The sequence below is a fragment of the Balaenoptera acutorostrata genome, chromosome 2 (genome assembly GCF_949987535.1).
Source record: "Balaenoptera acutorostrata chromosome 2, mBalAcu1.1, whole genome shotgun sequence".
NCBI classification, from domain to species: Eukaryota; Metazoa; Chordata; class Mammalia; order Artiodactyla; family Balaenopteridae; genus Balaenoptera; species Balaenoptera acutorostrata.
The window spans coordinates 163,905,493-163,928,452 of NC_080065.1; the positions used below are offsets into that span (position 1 = coordinate 163,905,493).

The window sequence follows — 22,960 nt, forward strand, 5'->3', positions numbered from 1 at the left end:
GTGGCCCCCGCTTGCCGCAACTGGAGAAGGCCCTCGCATGAACCGAAGACCCAACACAGCCAAAAATAAATAAATAAATAAATAAATAAATAAATAAATAAGAAAAATCCTTAAAAAAAAAAAAAAAAAAAAGCACCTTAAAAAAAAAAAAAAAAGCATCTGCTCTGTGCTAAGGATAAGAAACGACTCCTGCCCTTAAAGCCTGCACTAAGGAGGGACATGAAAATTTGAATCACATGAGATAAAGAAGCATCACCTTTATGCACAGAGGTTCCTTGGAGGCAAAATGTTATATCTGAGTGACAGCTTCATGATAACCCTGAAGCAGAATCTAAAAACCTGAGGCTATGCAGAGGTGGAGTAGGAGGTGCATTAACTGCAGAGGGAGCACCTGTGCAAAGACACTCAAGCCTGACACCTGCTGGGCACTGTAAATACTGCAGGTGGGGATGACTAAAGGCCAGGGGTCCAAGTGTGAGAACAGACAGAAAGGAAAATAGAGATGTTGGCGGAAGCAAGCCTGGGAGACAGCATGGCTTGTATCCCACAGGTGATGAGGCCTGGGGTTACCACTGGCTCAGTAAGGGTGCCTCCGCTGATTAGAAAAAGGTGCCCCGCTGCTGAAGGACCAATTAGATAAAGGGAGTGATCCCAAAAAGCTCCCCTTCCTCAGGGCCAAAGAGCCCCAGGAGGCTTGGCCGAGCACAGTTCAGACTACACGCCTCTGGGCAGAGCACACGCTGGGCGGCTAGTATGCACTAACTCTGTGTGGGCAAGCCATTAGCAGCATTATTTTAAGCGTATCTTTTTATGTTAGAAGATCACTCAACCCGAGTAGGCAGATGAACTTAGAGGAACTGAGCCCAGGGGCCGCGAAACCACCCAGGAGCTTCTGCCATAGTCCGGGCAAAATGTAATATGGATGAAGAAGCAAATTGAGGAGGAGGCCAAAATCTACGAGCTAGACCCACTGGATTGAAGACATAAAGTTCACTGAAGGAACTCTGAAGAGAATGGGCTCTGCAATAAACTTTTCTTACATTCAACGTAAAATATTAGGCAAAATTAAGTACAGTGGCCTTTAAGGTCCTTTCAGCTCTAATTTCTTTTGATTTCTAACTTATTACTCTGGTTAAGTAAAGTCCCTTCAGAGGTACAGAACACTTCCTACACCTGCATTGGATGCAAAGAATAATCTGACTTCTCTTCACCAGGGGATGAGTTGAACTGTCCTTGCAGAAGAGATAACAGATGGTGTGAACCCCAGATCCTAGAAAAAGGCCAGGCACACGATAAGTATTCAGCTTTTTGAAAACAAATGAACAATCATTTCCTCTCCTAGATCTTCACACCCTTCCTCTGCTGGCTACTTTCTTTCAGCTTATAAACATCCTCAAGTATACCCACTTAAAAAACTCTCAGACCTATGATTCTTTGGATCTTCTTGTGGGTAACTTAAGTCTCTCCCATGCCTTCAAACTCTTAGAGGAAAACATAGGCAGAACACTCTATGACATAAATCACAGCAAGATCCTTTTTGACCCAGCTCCTAGAGAAATGGAAATAAAAACACAAATAAACAAATGGGACCTAATGAAACTTCAAAGCTTTTGCACAGCAAAGGAAACCATAAACAAGACCAAAAGACAACCCTCAGAATGGGAGAAAATATTTGCAAATGAAGCAACTGACAAAGGATTAATCTCCAAGATTTACAAGCAGCTCATGCAGCTTCATAACAAAAAAACAAACCACCCAATCCAAAGATGGGCAGAAGACCTAAATAGACATTTCTCCAAAGAAGATATGCAGATTGCCAACAGACACATGAAAGAATGCTCAACATCATTAATCATTAGAGAAATGCAAATCAAAACTACAATGAGATATCATCTCACACCAGTCAGAATGGCCATCATGAAAATATCTAGAAACAATAAATGCTGGAGAGGATGTGGAGAAAAGGGAACCCTCTTGCACTGTTGGTGGGAATGTAAATTAATACAGCCACTATGGAGAACAGTATGGAGGTTCCTTAAAAAACTAAAAATAGAACTACCATACGACCCAGCAATCCCACTACTGGGCATATACCCTGAGAAAACCATAATTCAAAAAGAGTCATGGGGGCTTCCCTGGTGGCGCAGTGGTTGAGAATCTGCCTGCCAATGCAGGGCACAAGGGTTCGAGCCCTGGTCTGGGAAGATCCCACATGCCGCGAAGCAACTACGCCCGTGAGCCACAACTACTGAGCCTGCGCGTCTGGAGCCTGTGCTCTGCAACAAGAGAGGCCGCAATAATGAAAGGCCCGCGCACCGCGATGAAGAGTGGCCCCCACTTGCCGCAACTAGAGAAAGCCCTCGCACAGAAACGAAGACCCAACACAGCCATAAATAAATAAATAAAGAAAGAAAGAAAAATTGTATAACTTAAAAAAAAAAATTATAAAAAAAAAAAAGAGTCATGTACCAAAATGTTCATTGCAGCTCTATTTACAATAGGCAGGACATGGAAGCAACCTAAGTGCCCATCGTCGGATGAATGGATAAAGAAGATGTGGCATATATATACAATGGAATATTACTCAGCCATAAAAAGAAATGAAATGGAGGTATTTGTAGTGAGGTGGATGGACCTAGAGTCTGTCATACAGAGTGAAGTAAGTCAGAAAGAGAAAAACAAATACCGTATGCTAACACATATATATGGAATCTAAGGGGAAAAAAAAAAAAGGTCATGAAGAACCTAGTGGCAAGACGGGAATAAAGACACAGACCTACTAGAGAATGGACTTGAGGATATGGGGAGAGGGAAGGGTAAGATGTGACAGGGTGAGAGAGTGGCATGGACATATATACACTACCACATGTAAAATAGATAGCTAGTGGGAAGCAGCCGCATAGCACAGGGAGATCAGCTCGGTGCTTTGTGAACACCTAGAGGCGGGGGATAGGGAGGGTGGGAGGGAGGGAGATACAAGAGGGAAGAGATATGGGAACATATGTATATGTATAACTGATTCACTTTGTTATAAAGCAGAAACTAACACACCATTGTAAAGCAATTATACTTCAATAAAGATGTTTAAAAAAAAATGTTGACCCTGATTTATCTAAGTAGTGGCAGTTCATTTAAATTTTATGTTTTTCTTTGTAGTTCTTCCCCTTTTTCCCCAACATCTTGGAATAAGAAGTTTCACAGTGAAAAAAAAAAGTTGTTGCTAAAAATCAGGTTAACTCAAATGCCTATTGTGCTACTGTGAGTCATTTAAATTCATCAGGACTCTTAGAAAACTTTTAATAACAAGAGATATGTGTTCCAGGAGGACAGCTACCATTAGAATATTTATCTCATTTGGAGAAGATCATCCAATAGAAATCCCCTCAACCTTACTGAAATAAATGCACTAGAAAAGTTTAGTCACTAAAAGACATGCCTTGAAAACATTAAAGCATTTACAACTTCAACTGCTGCAGTTGAATATAATTCCAAAGATACTCAAATTTTAGAAATGTAAGGCTAGCATGATATCACCTGACCAGAGTAAAAACAATGGTTTCCTCCTTGGCTCTTGCATCAGATGTCAATTCCCACCCTTGCCCCACTTCCTCCTGCTCTATTTTTTCATCACACTGGTGGATCTCAAAATATTTCCCTATGAAAATAAAAGGTATAGAAAATTATCGTTGGTTTTTGATACGATAGTTTAATAGGGCTATCTGGATTAGGCTGAAGATGATCTTAAAATAAAGAAAAAATATTGCTAGGTAATACCATTAAAGGAGAAAACTAGGAGATATGATTAAATTACTGAGGGATTATTTTAAAGTCTTTACGACACTGTAGGAAAACAGATGAAGTTTTCCAATTAATTATATCTATTCATTAGCACAGGTTCGGCATTACTTCACATTTCTGTTGGGAAAGCAGCTCCAGTTGCTATATACAATACAAAAAAACATTTAAAAAGCATCTTAGTCACACTGACCTCTTCTTGATTAGTCCTAATATATCAGATTTTAATATGTGCAAAGTCTTCCCAATAAAATGGGTAAGTTGTGATGGATTAAAAGGAATACAATGCATCTTTTTCTAAAACAAGAAAACGAATTATACATATGTGTATAGATACACACCCACATATATATATTAAATTATACACACACATACACCATACACACAAGCAGAGAACCCCAAATTAGATAGAACTGGCCAATAAAGTAGATTATATCTCCCTGGAAGTCACAGAAATGCAAAATAAGACAATGCTATTAATTAAGTAGAAAACTGGAACACAAAATTACATATAAAATTATATAATTATATGTTAAGTTTTGTGTGCACTTGCGTGTGTCAAAAACCAAATGAAACATACTAACATATTAACTGGTTGGTGTTACGGATGTTTAGAGATTAATGTTTTTTCATTTGAAAATTTCCTCATAGAAAATGGTCGTGTATTATTGATTGTGTATTATTTTTATAAGAAGAATTTACTTCGAATTTCTAAAAAGGAATAACAGATATATGCTTGCATAAAATGTCAACAGAGTCTATTCTAATTCTGAAACAAGTTGAAAAAATATTTTCTCAAGACATTCGGCAAGTATCACCTAAAATTAAATAGACAAGTCATCTAACTTTGTGTTCAGCTTGGCTTTCTTCATCTTCTGCAATAACCACATTTGTGGAACAAATTCCTATCAAAGGTTCAGACCTAAACAAAAACTACTGAGTAAAAACACATCTGTTTTGGCTTTTTCTCCGAATAGTTCCCAGTATTTGTTAAAATTGAGATCTTTATATTAAACTACACGCACAAATAAACCCTACCAGGACCAAATGTTACAAAATACAGCATGAGGCAAAGCAAATATATTTCACGACAATAAACTAGGTACCTTCAGGAACAACTTCATTTCTTTTAAGCCATCGCGATAAAACTGCCAATGAAATCATGTCCAGCTTTTTATTCTACAATGTTTTGAATTTCCCTAAAAACATCAAAATATTTCCTATTTCCTCAGTTAATAACCATTTCTATATTCTGACATGGCACTTTATGTGGGCAGTAAAGAAATATTAAAGCAAGCAGAAGAGTGATTAAAAGCAGTGACTAATGTCGGAGAGAGCTGGGTCTGAATCTTTAGTCCTGACTCCTAATTTTATGGTCATTAGAAATTCCTTAACTCCCCCTGAACATTACCTTTCTCACACATAAAATGACAGTAGTAATATTACACCATAGAATTGGAAGGTTAAGTCAGATCACGTATATATAACTCTTAAATTACTATAGTAATTATATTAAGCAAGCAAAACTATGCTAACTAAAAGAAAACAGCCAATGGTATTGATTCCCAAGGAAATGGAGGGAAGTAATGAAGGAATCCTTCAGCCTTTGAATAATAGTCAAGTTTTTCTGTTTGTTTAACCTATTTCCATCTGAATAAGTCAAAGGCGAAAAAGAAATCAATCATGAAGTCCAGTCTGGAGATAATTCAAGAAATCAAGAGATTATATTACAACTAAGTCATGCAACTCAGGTGGAATCAGTAAATAGATTTTAAAACAAACTGGGTCTGGGTAATAAGTAGGAAAACAATACTGTTGCATAGGTCTCTTGGGTCTTTGCTGAGGTCCACAAATTCTCACAACTTCCGGTGACTAAACAAGTGCCTATCACTTCCCTAAGGAATGGGAAATAAAAGCAATAGGAATCATTAAACTTGGTCCATGACCAAAGGCAGAGTAACAATCTCTAGAAAAGAAGCTTACTGGTCAATACTCTTCAACCTCAAATTTGATTTCTCACTGAGATACCAAGAAAAGTGTTTGAGTTTGGCAATCCCAAGAAACTGACATTTTCAAGTCAATTATGATACAGTTTGGACCTTACCAAGTTTCTAAATGTACACGTTGTAAAAAAAAAAAAAAAAAAAAAAGGCATACCACAGAAATAGATGTGGGTAGTGGCAAATCGCTATGTTAGAACACTGAACCTGATTCAATTTCAGCCAGATACTTTATATTCTGCTCAAATTCAGTCTGTCTCAGATATTTACTGAGAATAACATTAAATTAACACCAGGTTGGGGGTGAAGGGTTTAGCCTTACTGACCCATACAATAACTGGTCTTGAGAACACTAGGAACACTGTTGATTCTGTACCCCTTATACTCATTGAAAGAAACCACCATTTCCAGGGAAGTCAAGACCAATTTGTCTTGCCAGATGCTTAGAACAAGGAATTACAAAAGGACAGTTTAGAATATACTCCACCTTCCTGGGTCATGTGTTGCTGTCATCAAAGGAAAAATTCTTTTTTTCCTCTTTTGGAGGAGAGGGGGTGAACAGGTGGTGGTTGTTTACCTGAATACAGAATAGACTAGTATGAATAAAATAGAATGAAAAGATGGTTGAGAAAATACATAAATAGAAAAGTCTGAGCTGGAAGTTTCTGGTCCCTTTCTTTCCGGTCAGCCTGTACTTTGGTCCTAATGTATATGACAGTGTCCCAAAATGCTTAGTCTTCATTCATCAGGATTATGTGCATGTTGCATCTAGAGCACTTAGAGCAAAATTTTTCTTCAAAGAATTTTACCTTTAGGTTGAAAAGAAATATGTTCCTTGTAACATGGTATAGAAAAATATTCCACAAATGGGACTTCCCTGGTGGTGCAGTGGTTAAGAATCCACCTGCCAATGCAAGGGACACGGGTTCAAGCCCTGGTCCAGGAAGATCCCACATGCTGCGGAGCAACTAAGGCCGTGCACCACAACTACTGAGCCTGCGTTCTAGAGCCCACGAGCCACAACTACTGAGCCCAGGTGCCACAACTACTGAAGCCCATGCGCCTAGAGCCCGTGCTCCACAACAAGAGAAGCTACCGCAGTGAGAAGTCCGTGCATCACAAGGAAGAGTAGCCCCCGCTCGCCACAACTAGAGAAAGCCCGCGCACAGCAACAAAGACCCAACACAGCCAAAAATAAATACATAAAATAAATTTATTTTTAAAAAAATTCCACAAAATAAATCTGATCATCAGCGGAATAAAATTTCTGTGCTGCCTAGTTTATGCCAAGGGCTATTCTAAGTACTGTAAACAAACGTAAACAAACACAACCTTTGGACCAGAAACCAGGTTCTTCAAACGACACTTGAAAACCTGAGATCCTTTAGGCATCCCATAAAATTTGTTTCTTTAACCCAAATTTCACAAAAAGGCAAAAATAATCATATTCAATCTGAGTAATTTAACCATGAGAAAAGTGCCGAACGCAGAGAAGGTTATACCTAAATATTTGTTTAGTGAATAAAAGACACAAGAGGTGAACTGCTACAGCTGGCCAAGACTAGAGCAAGAACAATGATCAGAAATATACAGGTTAAAGAATTTCTCTAGTCAGAAAAAAAAAAAAAAAAGCTAGATATTTTTAAATGTCTGAATGTTTGTTTCGCGGGGTTAGAAGGCAACATAAGGAGAAGTGGTTCAGTACCCTGGATAGCTCCAGGGAGGCACAGTTTCTCAAGTCCCAGATCTACTTAGTTGCTGGTGTCTTCCAGCTGCAATTTCCCTGTTAAAGGGCTCTGTCATTTTTTTTTTTTTTAAAGGAATTCCTTTATTTTTATTATTTATTTATTTATTTATTTATTTTTGGCTGCGTTGGGTCTTCGTTTCTGTGCAAGGGCTTTCTCCAGTTGCAGCAAGCGGGGGCCACTCTTCATCGCGGTGCGCGGGCCTCTCACCATCGCGGCCTCTCTTGGTGCGGAGCACAAGCTCCAGATGCGCAGGCTCAGTAGTTGTGGCTCACGGGCCCAGCCGCTCCTTGGCATGTGGGATCTTCCCAGACCAGGGCTCGAACCCGTGTCCCCTGCATTAGCAGGCAGACTCTCAACCACTGCGCCACCAGGGAAGCCCAGGGCTCTGTCATTTTTAAGCCAGATTCATGCCCCATAAAAACAGAGTAGACTCCTCAACCCCATCCTCACCCCGAAACACATGGAACAAATACGCACACGGAGAAGTCTAGCCTGTTCGTTAAAAAGAGAGTATCTTCTGTCCTGACCAGGGAATAAACCTGTCACTTTAGAAAACTGATCCAGGAAGTCTTATCTCTTGCTGTGTGACAGCTGATCCTGAGAGGGCTCACCGCCCAGATCTAGAGTAAGGGTTTACCCACGGGATCGATAAAGTAGCTATCTTCGAGTTGAAGTAAAACGTATTACCAAACCATAATTCAGTGTTATAAACTCAAATCAATAAATCTCTTTCTGAAGAAGACTCTACCGGAAGCATAGTACCTCTCCATAACATTCACATAAGTGAAGCAACTTACCCATGAGCTATGACTACAAAGTCGTGGTAATGATTATAAAGTAACAAGAACTGTAAAGTAAAATGACACCATTTCATATCTCAAAACTATACAGAGCTAAAGTAAAATACTGACAAACAAAAGAGCCTCATCTTTACTATTCTACTTATTTTGCTTACCTACTGAGTTCCTAAATCTTTGCTTGTTACTATACCGTAGCAGTCATCTTATGGTTGGACATTTATTTGCATAGTTTCTCCCATACTAGATTGCAAATTTCTTGATAGGAGGGATCATGTATCATTCACCATGGCCAATGGTATCCTGGACACAGTAAATGTTCAATAACTGTTTATTGAATTAAACTGAGTTGAAGTAACTCATCTCTGGTTTATGAAACTTCTGTTTTCATAGCGATACGAGTGGGAGCCATCCCAGGACACAATCATGTCACCGTACAGAAAAAGGAAGAGTTGTTGGTTCTTATAGTAAACATAACAAAGAGATTTGGGGCATCTGGAAATATTTACCCCATAAAGAATCCTATGAGAGAAAGTAATACAAACCATACCTTCCCTTCTGCTGAGAAATCACAGAAGATTCTATTTATGTCGTATTTTTAAATCCCCAAAGACTGTATTATGAGGGAGAGAAATATAAAAACAATTGAACCCTTGAGGAAAACACAGGTCAAAAGAGATTCCTTTTAAAGAAAGAAAAAAGAGGCAGGGAAGAAAAGCAAAGGGGGAGAGGAGGAGGGAGGGAGGGAAGGAGAAAGGACGAAAAGAAAGATGATGCTGTTAAAAGTGATGCTGGAGAGTAATGAAAGTTATGTCTTGACAGATGGTGAGAAGGTTAGGAAAAGCCGCACCACCCAAAAATTGTACAAGTAGAAAATAAGCTTATTCTTGTTGGTCCATGGATTATATTACACGGAATAGAGGAATGGTGGGTATGTATGTTTGTTCGTTTGTTTGAAGATTACTTGTTGGGCAAATGCTTCCAGGAAATGCTTTGGGAGAGTTCACTTAGGTATCTTGCAACAGACGCTCAACTTCAATAATCTCAAAAACTGCCCAAGTTTTCCAAGGCAAATCCACATTGTATGCTCAGTCTCACCAAATTCATATACGCTGTCCATTTTTTATTCTTACGTAAAATTTATCTTACGTGAAATTATCAAGTGTTTTAAAATAGTTATTAAGAGTTTGGAGCACTCATGTTAGAAAATTAAGTGTTACCAAGTGAGGCTCCTTTTTTTTTTTTTTTTGAGGCCCCTTTTTAATTCAGGACGTTTTCCATTTTACTGGGAATCAATTCTGTCTGGTGTTTCTAATCCAGCATGTTAAAAAATCATCCTACAAGGCCTCTGATCTTGGTTAAACACTAAAATTTCACAGTACAGATCCAAATTTCCATAAAAGTGACTCTGCTAGTGAATCCATTTCATTTGTCCCCTCCATCTGCAAAGAATAGATTTTTCTTTTCTACCTCAAGAACACCTAATCCTTACATTTTAAGAAACAGTACTTGAGTGCTTTTACTGCCAAAAGTCTCATTGTAATATAGCTGGAATATTCCCCTGTGAGTACTAGTTAGTGCTATTGCTTGTTCACACATGCTTTTTTAATTTCAAGTATGATTAGTTATAGGCAAGTCACTGAATATTTAAATTTGGTACAGATAGGTTTTCAAACTACCTGTGAACAGAAGCCTGTAAATTAGAGGGAGTGTGGGAATATGAAATCTGAGCAGAGCTGTTTAAAATCTGGCTGTTGTACATTATGCTCCCTTCCTTACCTGTAACACCTGCTTTCTGCGGAACCAGAAGTCTGTGTCTCCTGTGGCTTAGGTTTTAGACCGGGGTGAGCGTTGTAACAGCCTCACCATAACGTCTGGCATGTTCCAGACTCCCCTGTGGTTGAGAATATGCATAAGTTGAGATGGAGCAGGGAACAGCAGAATCTTCAAAGCCGAGAGAGAAGTCCAGAGACCACAGGGAGACCTCAATGCCCATTACAGGCTTAAAGAAAATAAAAATAAAACTCTAGAATAGTATTGACTTGCTAAAACCCAAAATGAACATAAGTATTAAATTTTTACTAGACTGTAAATCAAACCTTAACAAAACCCTAAGTCATCAGTTTAAAAGGAAACCAAACTGTTGTAATTCTAAACCCAGAGGCAGTAGTGCGGTGTGAGATAAAATGCGTGAGACCCAAAATTGGCAAGTTCTGGATTCTTTTTCCTATTCTGTTTCTTCTGAAATGTACCACCGAGCATATCACTTAACCCTCCTAGACCCTGGATTTCCATTTTTTCATCTGTAAAACAAAGAATCTGGACTAGAAAATAACTAAACTTGCTTCCAGAAATAAACAGGCATTTCATTCCATTTGAACTCAAATCTGACTTGCACTTGAACAGTTCTAAAAAGAGAGAACACTTTGTGTCTTTTATAAATGTGTTATAAGTTTCCGAAGTTAAACTCTAGTTCCTTATGAGGGTAATATGCGTTTTTCTTTCAAAACAATTCCAGATGATAGGAATGAGGACAAAGACCTGAAGAAGTGAAAATATATATATATATATATATATGAATCTATGTGTGGGTATATGTATCTCCAGTTCCAGAGTATATTCTCATTTTCTTCCAAAATCCTGCAAAGTTATAGAAAGTAGAGCATAAGGGCCAACAGAGCGGCTCCTGGCTTGAGGTATGTCTCCTTCACCACTCCTCTGAGTAAACCAAGGAGCCAGAACATGTCAGCAGCAAGAGAAAGCTTCCTGCAACATCATACGAGAAAAGGCCCATATCAGAGTCTAAAGCTAGGCTGCCAAGAATTGCACTTAAGTTGTCGGAACCACAAAGGACAAGGTATCTGCCGCTCCTCTCCTACTGTATTCCATGGTCTTATCATGAGGGACAAAACTACAGCCAGCCTGTACTCAGAGCTGTGGTCCTGCCCTGGCAGCTTGAAATCCTAGTCAGACAGGCCACATGATGCTAATGGAGAAGTCTAAAACATTTAGCAGCGTCAGAAATGAAAAACAGCTCAAGAAAACCCAATGAGGATCCAAGCACTGAGAATGACGTATTTCCTAATGACCAAATCCAAGTTTGGTCCACTGAGACATAGGCCGTCTCTTAGAGTGAAATACCTTAGACAACATTAATTAATACTGTGAGTGATGGTTGTTAAAAAGCAAGGCAGAAGAAATAGTCAAAGTTTAACCTCAAGGAACATGTGTAAACCATAGCTTTGAGAGGAGGTGGCAAACATATAGGTGACTTCCCTGTTCTGTTTATCTAGCAAACAGTCCTAATCAATAACATGAGTCTTTTCTATAGTACCTGGCTCTCAGTTCCACAGTCTTTCTCAACAGCCAGGCCTTACTAATCAACCTGAATTGGCATGAGAAAGAAAACCTATTTACCTCTTTTCCTATAGGAGAAAAGAGCCCTGTGTGTGGAGAACTGGGAAGCCTTGTTAGTCCTTTGGGCTTCACCATTAACCAGTTAGACAAGTCACTTTGTAATTCAAGGCCTCTCCACCCTTAAGAATAAAATTTCGAGTAGGGCTGGACTATCTCTAAGTTTCCTTTGTGTGTTCAAGCCTCATATATTTATAATCTTAAGCGATGGGGAGTATCTATGACGACTGAAAAAAGCATGACTATCCCATAACTCAAAGAAATCAAGTTACTCATTGAAGTTATCAATTATCGTTATTTTTTTTCCTCCTGAAGAGCTGCAGATACTAATTATAAGATTCTTTGTCCAACAGTGGTTATTTAAGCCAGGAAATATATTCTAATCCAACTCCTTCACAGATGAGGAATTAGATTTTCAGAAAGGTTAACTGATTTGCATAATGTCATGCCAGTAAATCTGAATACCCAGATTATGATTATCAACACCAAGGTTATTAGCACAATTATTAGTTTTTGTGGAGTTTACAGAGTGGTTTCCAAACTGCAAACCCAAATCTATTGACAAGCCAGTACCTCTCCTCCATCATGGTCTCGTTTGTGGTGATTTCTTTGTACCTGAAGACATTTAAGGTGCCTACGTTCTTTCGATTCCTTCTGATTCCTTTTGATTCCTTATTCATTGAGCACATTGTACTCATCCATTCATACCTGCAATTTGCCAGTTTCCCAATTTAGCATCTCTGAAATATTTACTAGTGGGGAGTATACTTCTTTACCGCATCATAACTATGCAAAGTAAGACCTTATCTAACACAAGCCCTGTGGAACCCAAAGGGCAACCATTTACTGCTACCTTTTTGTCTATTGTCTTTTACCTGCATGTAGTTGCCGTTTACGCTTCCTTGAGCGGAAATTAATTAACTCCCTAAAAATCATCATGATACGGCATAAAATGATCTTAATACGTCACTGTGTCTGTTGTCTAAGCTTGAATCCAATTTTCAAGTGCTTTATGTTGATTTGATAAGCAAGAAGAGGCATTTCAGGTTGTACATGAAATAAATGAACATAAATTCACCAAGTGACCATATTCCTGTGGGAGCAAAAGGAGGCATGGTATTTAGCATAAATGAGTGTAAGTGGTGAGTTAGATAAGTAGTCAGGAGACCCGAATTCCATCCTCAACTTTCACACTAAAGGTACAAACTTGCACAACTTTCCTCACTTCCTTGAGCCCCAACTAAAAGTGAGGGAGTTCAACTCGCTTTTCTAAGATTAGATTCATATCTATCATTTTATGACTACCATGGGCAGCCCTGAATACCCCCTCCTCTGCCTGTATGGCAGCTCTTCTGGGCAGTTATCTAATACTTCACGTGGCAGCGTACACCAGCCCCTGTGCTGTGCTTCGCCAGGATGGCCCACTGCCAGACCGGCAGGCACAGCCTCCGGCCCTATGACGAATCCCAAGCATCCCAGGGCAGCAGTCAGTAGCAGCCTGCTTCAACAAAACCTAAGAAAACAAAACTTCTCATCTTCACCTTCAGTCTTTACTACACGGGACAAATTTAAGACCTTAATGGCTACTTTTTCCTCCAGTGTAAAGTGCCAGGCCAGCTGGCTCTAAAATACTTCATAAAGCATGCAAAAAGCCCCAATTCCATAGGCATGTATCACTGCACTAAGAAGGGACCTTGGAGAGTTTTAATATTAAAAACTGAGACCCACAGAATGGAGATGTTAGGACTAGAACCAAGCGTTCTTGATTCCAAACCGGTGTGCTCCCAAGGGGAATTTATCAAAGTACAGAGAGAATTCACAACTTCTTACTTCAGTGGATTTTAGTGGGGGTTTCTGTAACACATCATGCAATCTAGTGTTTTCTTAACATTCATGGTGAAAATTTTAGAAATCTCCACATCTTGATTGTTATAGTGAAGCAGTACAGTAATGAGACAAAGCATTTGTTCTCGAGCTAAAATCACGTCTCCTTCACTTATATTTGGCCAAGTTAACTTCTTTGCACTTCTTTTCGCCGTCTGAAAAATGGCATTAAAAATGCTTTCAAATTATTTTTGAAAGTTAAAGACAGATAGCTAATGTAGCATTAGTAGGGCTGTGCCTTCACACATTCCTTAATGGAGTCAAAAGACATATGTTGTCTGACGGTCACAACAAATCTTACAAATTAAAGTATCTCTTCAATGTGGCCTGATATCCCAGTTGGCCCTTGGGCTAACATCCTAAGATGCACCAGTGATCTTGAGGACATTTCCTGCAAAGGTCCTGGACTGATACTGTTCTTTGTTTCCAGGACTCTTAGAACCAAGCTGCATGGAAATATGACTGGGGATTTGAGAAGATATTTTGTTTTTTAAACACAAGTTTAAATAAACTTAAGTAATGGAAATAAAAGAAAGTTCTTATCTTTTTTTTTAATCTCAAGATGGTACAGGAGAGGCTTCAAATGTACCACTTCCTGGTAATGTAGAAATAATTTCTGAGAACCTTAATCTCAACACAGCAATTTAAACCAACACACGTGTGCATTCATTATAAAAACAAATATCAGCTGCAAGATGTATTATTCAATGTAGGATCAGACAACTAGTCCTTAATACCTTACCTGTCTAGTAGAAATCACTACAATGCAACTTATTTTTACTGTGTATAATGTCACTCTAATTTACCTGGAAAGGATTAAATTGTGTTCAGCATTTTCTTTTTAAGAAGCATGAACTCGTTAAATTTAAAAGTTTTTTAGTTAAAATGTTTATAACATAGAATCCTAAAATAGTTTTCTCCTGATAGTCTGCCTTCCTCTATATGTACAAGCAGTCATATGTGATGATCTGACTGGACCTGTTTAGAAAGAAAAGGCAACTCTGCCCAAGAAGCCACTTTGCATGAACCTGAGATGTGGTGGAAGAAGGAAAATCACTGGACTGACTGAAGCAGACGAGTGATGATTAGGGATCAATGAAAAGAGAACAGTAAACTGAGGGCCATGAATCCTGGCACAGCAAACAGGAGTAAATGAAAGTTTTCAGGAAAATAGTTATGTGGGATGCATATGCAGTCAACTAACCTTTGACAATGGTGCCCAAAATACAAAATGGGGAAAGGATAGTCTATTCAATAACTGGTGTTAGGAAAATTGATACCCACATGCGAAAGAATACCATAGACAAAACTTAACTTGAAATGGATTAAGGACTTAAATGTAAGACCTGAAACCATAAAACTTCTAGAAGAAAACATAGGTGGTAAGCTATTTGACATAGGTCTTCGCCATATCTTTCTGGATTTGACACCAAAAGCACAGGCAATAAAAGCAAAAATAAACAAGTAGAACTACATCAAACTAAAAAGTTTCTGCACAGCAAAGGAAACAACCAACAAAATGAAAAGGCAACCTATAGAATGTGAGAAAACATTTGCAAACTACCTATCAGATGAGGGATTAATATCCAAAGCATGCAAAGAACTCATATGCCTCAATAGCAAAATTTTAAAAAAAATCCAATTAAACAGTGCGCAGAGGACCTGAATAGACAGTTCCCCAAAGAAGACATACAAATGACCAACGGATATATGAAAAGGTGCTCAACATCACTAATCATCAGGGAAATGCAAATCAAATCCACAATGAGATATGACCTCACTACCTATTATAATGTTTATTATGAAAAAAGACAAGAGATAACAAATCTTGGTGAGGATATGAATAAAGGGAACCCTTGTACACTGTTGGTGAGAATGTGAATTGGTGCAGTCACTATGGAAAACAGTATGGCGGTGACTCAAAAAGTTACAACATAGAACTACCGAATGATCCAGCAATCCCACTTCTGGATACATATCCAAAGGAAATGAAATCAGTATCCCAAAGAGATATCTGCATTCCCATGTTCATTGCAGCATTATTGACAATAGCCAAGAGAAGGAAACCTGTGTCCATCAATGAACGAAGAAAGAATATGTGGTATATATATTCAATGGAATATTATTTAGCTATAAAAAAAGAAGGAAATCCTGTCATTTGTGACAACATGAATGAACTCGGAGGGCATTATGTTAAATGGAAAAAGTCAGACTGAGAAAGACAAATGCTACGTGGTATCACTTACATGTGCAATCTTAAAAAAAAAAAAAAAAAAAAAAAAATTGAACTAATAGAAACAGAATAGAAGGGTCCTTGCCAGGGTCTGGGAGATGAGGGAAACAGGAAAACGTTGGTCAAACGTACAAACTTTCACTTTTAAGAAGAATATGAATAAGTTCTGAGGATCCAATGTACAACATGGTTACAGTAGTTAATAATACTGTCTTGTATACTTGAAATTTGCTGAAACAGACTTTAAGCATTCTCACCACCAAAAAAACCAAAAACAAAAACAAGGGTATGGGGGTAGAGGGGAACTATGTGAGGTGATGAAAATGTTAATTAACTTGATCAGGACCAGTATTTCCCAATGTCTAGGTGTATCAAATCAGTTTGTACACTTTAAATATATACAATTTTATTTGTCAATTATACCTCAAGAAAGCTGGGAAAATAAGAACTAATATTTAGTAAATGAAAAAAAGTTATGAGGGGGCTTCCCTGGTGGCGCAGTGGTTGGGAATCTGCCTGCTAATGCAGGAAACACGGGTTCGAGCCCTGGTCTGGGAAGATCCCACATGCCGCGGAGCAACTAGGCCCGTGAGCCACAACTACTGAGCCTGCGCGTCTGGAGCCTGTGCTCCGCAACAAGAGAGGCCACAATAGTGAGAGGCCCGCGCACCGCGATGAAGAGTGGCCCCCACTTGCCACAACTGGAGAAAGCCCTAGCACACACAAAAAAAAAAAAAGTTATGAGGTAGGTGTTTAGGAAATATTAATCAGGAAACACTGTACAGACAGGACTAGAGCAGACAGGTACTGCAAACAAGGAAGTAATCTCTCTCTTCTTCTATGGCAATAAACTAAGAGTACCCAAGCCTGACAGCAATTCATCAGCAATGTCCAAAAATTCAGTTTCCCAAGAGAAAGAACAAACGAATAGGAGAGAAGAGATGCTACGTATATCCTCAGCCCATAGCTTTATCTGTTTTCAGTCTACAAACCAGCTTCTTACAGTCCCCTGGGAATAGGAACATGAACCTGCAGGAGGATAATGGCTGCTTTAACATCTCTCTCTAAGCTCATCAACGATGTGCTAATAGTTCATACATTTAAGCCAGACACTCGTAACTCATTTTCAGTGGTGCAATTGTCTAATAAATTGTTGGAAACTTTAAAAAATCTTCAGTGTTCCATAGAAATGGAAGCCTTTTCACAATAATTGAAACCAGTAATGCAAAACAAATGTATTTCCTTGATAAATTTAGTTTTAAGTAAGCTTTAATTTATATGCTAAATTTTTTAATTTAGTTCAAGTTTTGGCAGAGACATGTTTATTTTAATTGTTAGCCTTCAAAACTCTAGCTTAGGAATAAGCATCTGCTTCTTTTCAATTTTCCGCATAAACTGGGTAAATTTCTTCAAGTTGCAAATGAGGGGTGAACATACACTGTATTGCTTCTGGAAAGGTTACAAACTTGCAGCACTTTTTGTGACTCCTTTATGAGAGATCTTACAGCATTATCCTTAAATCTTAACTAGGGTTCTTATATGTACTTATATTTAAGCTGTTTTCAAAGAACGTAATACATTAGCATCTAGACCTTGTGCCCAAATAGCCCTCTTTGGAGCACTTGTCGAATCTCTAATAAATTTTGAACTCCTCTCATTGCTTTATAGAGATTCACAAAACACATGGATCCTTTCTCTAAGATGAAAAACCTCCCAGAGGAAAAGCACAAACCCAGCCTCAGCCCACCTATATTGGAGACCCTGTAAACAATCTGACAAATAATAACATACAGTGCGTATTTCTCCAGCTATAGCCTTTGGAGGAAATCAATAAAACTTTCAGAAAATTAAAGTTAGAGCTCTTGAAACACTGTAGGAGGTATATTCATCCTTTGCAAATAACTTAAGAAAACTGACTTCTGAGAGAATTCAATCCCTATTATAAAATACTCTTCCTTCACCAGTAATGGCAACACTGGTAAAGGCACTGCTAAGCATGGTTGCACCCATCTGAACCAAGCAGGCATAGAATCTAGGTAACAACGCCCACTGGCTATTAATATGATTGAAACTATCTGTGAATTGGGACTCAGTTGATATTAACATGTAAAACCCCTGAAAATCTACAAGAGCATTTTCTTCTGGGGTGTTTTATTTCGTCGGTTTCTTTTTCAGTCTACCTTTTAAGGTATTACCCAATCGCCATGTTATGTATGGTGTCTAGCCATGGTACTGATGTTCATGATTCCATGAAATGGCATCTTTGCTTTACAAAGAAAGTATCAGGGTTATAACAGAGAGAGTGGTGAAGGACTAAGAAACATACTTTAATAGAGCCAGTTAACTTGCTGGACACTAACATCCAGTCAGGAGCCTCAAGTAACATCTCTGCCCCAAAGTTTCAATTGCTAAATAGCAAGGGAATAATACCAAGGCCCAATCACAGAGTAGCAAATACCAGAGGCCTGGGAAAATCCCAAGAGAATAGCTTCACTGGCAGTGATTCTCAAATGTTCAAGGTACACAACAATCACCTGGTGAATGTGTAAAAACAGTTTCTGAGGCCGATCCTCTGAGATTTTAATTCAGCAGGTCAGGCGAGGTCCATGAATTTATAGTTCTAACACAGCTGGCGGAACCAGAGCTGCTGCTCTGAGGAACACACTTTGAGAACCACTGCCCCACCACTATTAAATCAGAGTCGGCAGTCTTGGAAAATGCAAGGTGATTTGCATGTTCATTAAGGTTTGAGAATTACTGCTTTAGGAAATGAGGCAACAGGTTTGTTTGGTTTTTTCCTTCCTCCTGTGATATCAGGATAGGGAGATGGTGAAAAGAGATGTTTTCAAAAGAAAGCAAGTGCTTAAATCACACTCTTTGTCATGAAACAAACCTATCTGGCCACCTTGCTCACCTTCCTCAATGAAGCATCACTCACTCCTTCCTTTATCCACCTCTCCAACCTCACTGTACCTTACCTAGGGCTCACGAGGAGACAGAGGTCCCATATGAACTTCAGATCTGCATGTTATAGATTTCCCGGGAAAATCTAGAATTCATATAATTGTTTTTCTAGTCCATAAAAATTACACTGGCATTAAACAAAGAATCAAGTTTGAATTACATACGTTTAGAAAACTTTTCATGTAAATAACTTCACAAGAAATTCACAGAAAAATATTTTTTAGACTGATTGGCAACAGGGCCACGACAAGAGCAAGAAATGTCAACAGAGTGGCCTCCAGTGGTCACCCATGTCTCAGAGATGGAGGAAGGAAAGATAGCCTCTTGACTGATTTGCACTGTATGTAATTTTACATTACATGTAATTACGTGGACTAAACCAAGTGTAACACAGAAGAGTAAACATGCTATCATTCCATGTGATGAGCCTCTACAAAGAGGAAAAAACAGATGTGAAAAAAAACACTTTTTTTCTACTTTAATTTTGTACCTATATGAGATGATGAATGGTCACTAAACTTACTGTGATAATCATTTCATGATGTATGCAAGTCAAAGCACTACGCTATATACCTTAAACTTTTACAGTGCTGTATGTCAATTATATCTCAGTAAAACCGGAAGGAAAAAAAAAAAGTGGAAGATGTGAATATATCAAGCCTTGGCAATGGGAAAGGCCTAAGTCCACGTGACTAATCACACCTCCTTCTTGCTGATTCATGCTATTGTAGATTCAGCAGCTCCAGCAGCGAAACAGCTTATCTGTTAATAAGCTACAGAAAGAAGAGCCCCAAGTCCCATCACGCACTGCAGAAATGTGAGTTGAACTGGCAAACATCTCCCAATCCACCACAATAACCCCTTGCCTCGCTTACCTGAAACTTTCACACATATCACATCTCCCCAATTATTTCCATAATCAGTGAGCCTATTGCTGATCTAAAACCTGACACATACATGAGTAGATTCCAGGTCTGTTAAGTACCAGGAGCAAAGGAGGACACAGAAAAACACCGCATTTAGTCTCATTTTCTCTGAGAAATTCAGTGCACTGCAAGACAGCACTGGACTGAGAACACGGAACCAAGGTTCTAACACCAGTTTTTCTACCAGATACCTTGAAGCAAGTCACTTGGCCTCTTTCATTTCATTTCTTTCGAAATTAGACTACATTATCATTCAGATACTTCCATATCTAGGAGTCTGTGATTATGCTGAGTATCCATGCTATTAGAAAGCCAAAGAAACAGCTACTCAGAAGCACATGGAAAATAACCATCTTGGATGAGACTTAAGAGCTGCAGTGGCACTAGCTCCACACAAGGCATCCTAATCCCAGGTCAGAACTCGGTACTGCAGGCTGCCCAGAAACTGGGGCATATAATAAGGTTTATTCATATGAGCATCCTTCCGAACTTATTCAACCAGAAGTCTTTCATGAATACCACCCAGATGCTGAAATTAGGATCGCCATCCTTAGGTATCAGGGATTAAAGTATGATCCAAAGAGTTCAAGTTGCCTCCAAAATGTCTACAACTGCATGGAAGTTGAAGGCCTCACTCACCTCGTTCCCGCCACATCCTGCAAATCCTTTTCTTAGAAGGAAATCACAAACTCCCTTTCTTGAAGACAGATGAGTAATTCATGTACAACCATCTATGAGACTGCCTGCATGGGGCCTCCTTGTTTGAAGACTACAGAGATTTTAAATTAAAAGAACCATCTATGTCAACTCTGCCTAGATGATGTGTTCAAAGGGAAGACTCAAAGCAGCAAACTAGAGGGAACTTTTCATTTACTTATTTCTAAAAAGCCAAATAAAGCCTCTAGGAATGGTTATCTGTCATTTCCTTTCTCAGCACCCACTGTTCCTTCTTCTGGCTGCAGTCACAATTTTTATTTGCAAACCATGACTACCGCCCTCAGTGGACCCATGTCTTCTGTCCCAGGGTTCCTTTTCCTCTAAGAATTTTATGATCTGCATGAATCACTTTGCATAGATAACTAAAATTGATCATTAAAATATGAAATTTAAAAAAAATAAAGAGCATGCAACACCCCGTTCTTATTTTGCTTCAAGGATACTCCTACTGAGCTCATGGAGCTGAAAGCTGCAAAAACTTGAAGGATCCTCCTCTCAGGTTGAAAGACTAGGACATGAAGTACCCAAGTATGCCACACAGAGTTCAAGAAAAGGAATACAGCCAGATCTTCCATCTAAGTATCAGGAAGAAATCGGAGGTAGGGAAAAGAATTGGGGTAGCTCAGCAGTAGCCTTTTTCTTAACGTCAGAACCCTGATTTTTATTCCGAAACAAGACTATAAAACAACATTTCCCAGACATTCTCGCATGGAGGTGTAATCATGTGACTGTGTCTGGGCCAATGACCTGCAAGAACAAGTGTTATGCTGGCTTCCAAAAGGCTCTGGCAAAAGTCCAACTTAATGAAATGAAAATGTCTGATTAGACCTTGACTTGTCCTGACAACTCTGGTCACAGGGAAAGCAGTCTTATTGACTCACCATGTCATTTCGCTCAACTATTAATGCAAGGAGTATCATGAGGAAGAAAGAACTGCTTGCAAATGGACAAAGTAAGCAACAAATACCCCTGTCAACAGTATTAAATTATTTATCAATCACACACTACAGGTTATATCACAGTAGTTACAATGATGGAGGCCACGGGGTCCTCACCAACAAAAAGACTGGTTCTTCCACTTTTAGGACAGTTATGTAGAGCAGGGGTCCCCAACCCCCCAGGAACCTGGCCGCACAGCAAGAGGTGAGTGGCGGGGAGCCAGCGAAGCTTCATCTGCCGCTTCCCATCACTCACATTACCACCTGAACCATACCCCCAACCCCCCGTCCGTGGAAAAACTGTCTTCCACGAAACTGGTCCCTGGTGCCAAAAAGGTTAGGGACCGCTGATCTAGAGGACTACAGGGCACTCAGCGTTTATCAGGAGTCTGTGCTTTCATAGAATCTACTCTTCAGTAAGTCTACGAATCTTTTATCCTTGGCCCTGAACGCCAAAATCAGGGTTGTACTTTATTATAATCAAGGTGTTTAGGAATTTCTGGTGAAAATAAAAGTTTACACTCATATTAAAAGTGAATAAATGTTTCTGAATCTACCTTTCATCTTTGGTTAATATGTTTCTTACTAAACAAGCCAAATTCATAAAGGAAAAGACAGGTTACCTCATAACACTTTCTTTTCAACTAAAGCAGTAAAGACCCACACTAACACCGCATTTTTTTACTTCCAAATTCTATACATCAGGCTTCTCACAGAAACTTTCACTTCAGCCAGTGGAATACCTTGCAGGAGGCAGGCACTCAAGAAATATTTGTTAAGGTGACTTGAACATAGTAACACATTAGGTGAACATTATAGGAAGTTAGCCTAAGGGCTCTTCACTGAGAAGAAAACAGCTTTTTACCATGTTCTTTATTGCCAAGTGAAAGGATATACATATATAGCCTTGTTCGCTCAAAATGTACCCTCTCCACATCACTGACATCCTGTAAATGGCCATAAATCACAACTGGTCCCTGTCATGAGAAAAACTGTGTGTCAACTTGAGTGTGTCTGCCTTAAAAGACAGGTGCAAGGGTACAATCAAACATATTTAAGTGCTTGGGAAAGAAACACTGCTCTACAGAAGCAAGGGACTATTAGGGGCAGGAATTATAAACATATACACCTTTTATAGCAATAGACTCCAGACAGGAAATCAGGATGAGACTGGTCTATCCTGGCATTCATTTCATAGAGTTTAGTTTTGTCTGATGAATATTTAAACCCAAAGCACTGCAGTGGTAGTGCCAATATATGTCATATTTTCAGTTGCATCTCCTTTCTGGACTAGGAGCGCCCCTAACTACTCATAAGCCTTAAAATCCTAATTATTGGGTAGACCAGCGGCAGACTGGAGTGACACGAAATTAAGGTTGACTTTTCAGAAAATAGGCACATGTCTTGTACTGCTCTATTAGATACACTTTGGCATTTTGCAGAGCCCAAATGAATTACAGAAGAGACACAGGTACTGTTAATACATCACATGCCTTCTAAAAATTCTGGAAGACGTGGGGAGTCCCACATCATTTCTTTGGGAC

The 22,960-nt window shown here is 39.1% G+C and overlaps 1 protein-coding gene and 1 long non-coding RNA gene across 2 annotated transcripts in view; both read right to left on the reverse strand.

Annotated features, from left to right (window-relative positions):
* LOC130707369 (ELKS/Rab6-interacting/CAST family member 1-like) overlaps positions 1–22,960 on the reverse strand; it is a 467,400-nt gene that overhangs the window by 287,877 nt on the left and 156,563 nt on the right.
* LOC130707377 (uncharacterized) overlaps positions 1–22,960 on the reverse strand; it is a 37,210-nt gene that overhangs the window by 4,818 nt on the left and 9,432 nt on the right. The window lies entirely within an intron of this gene.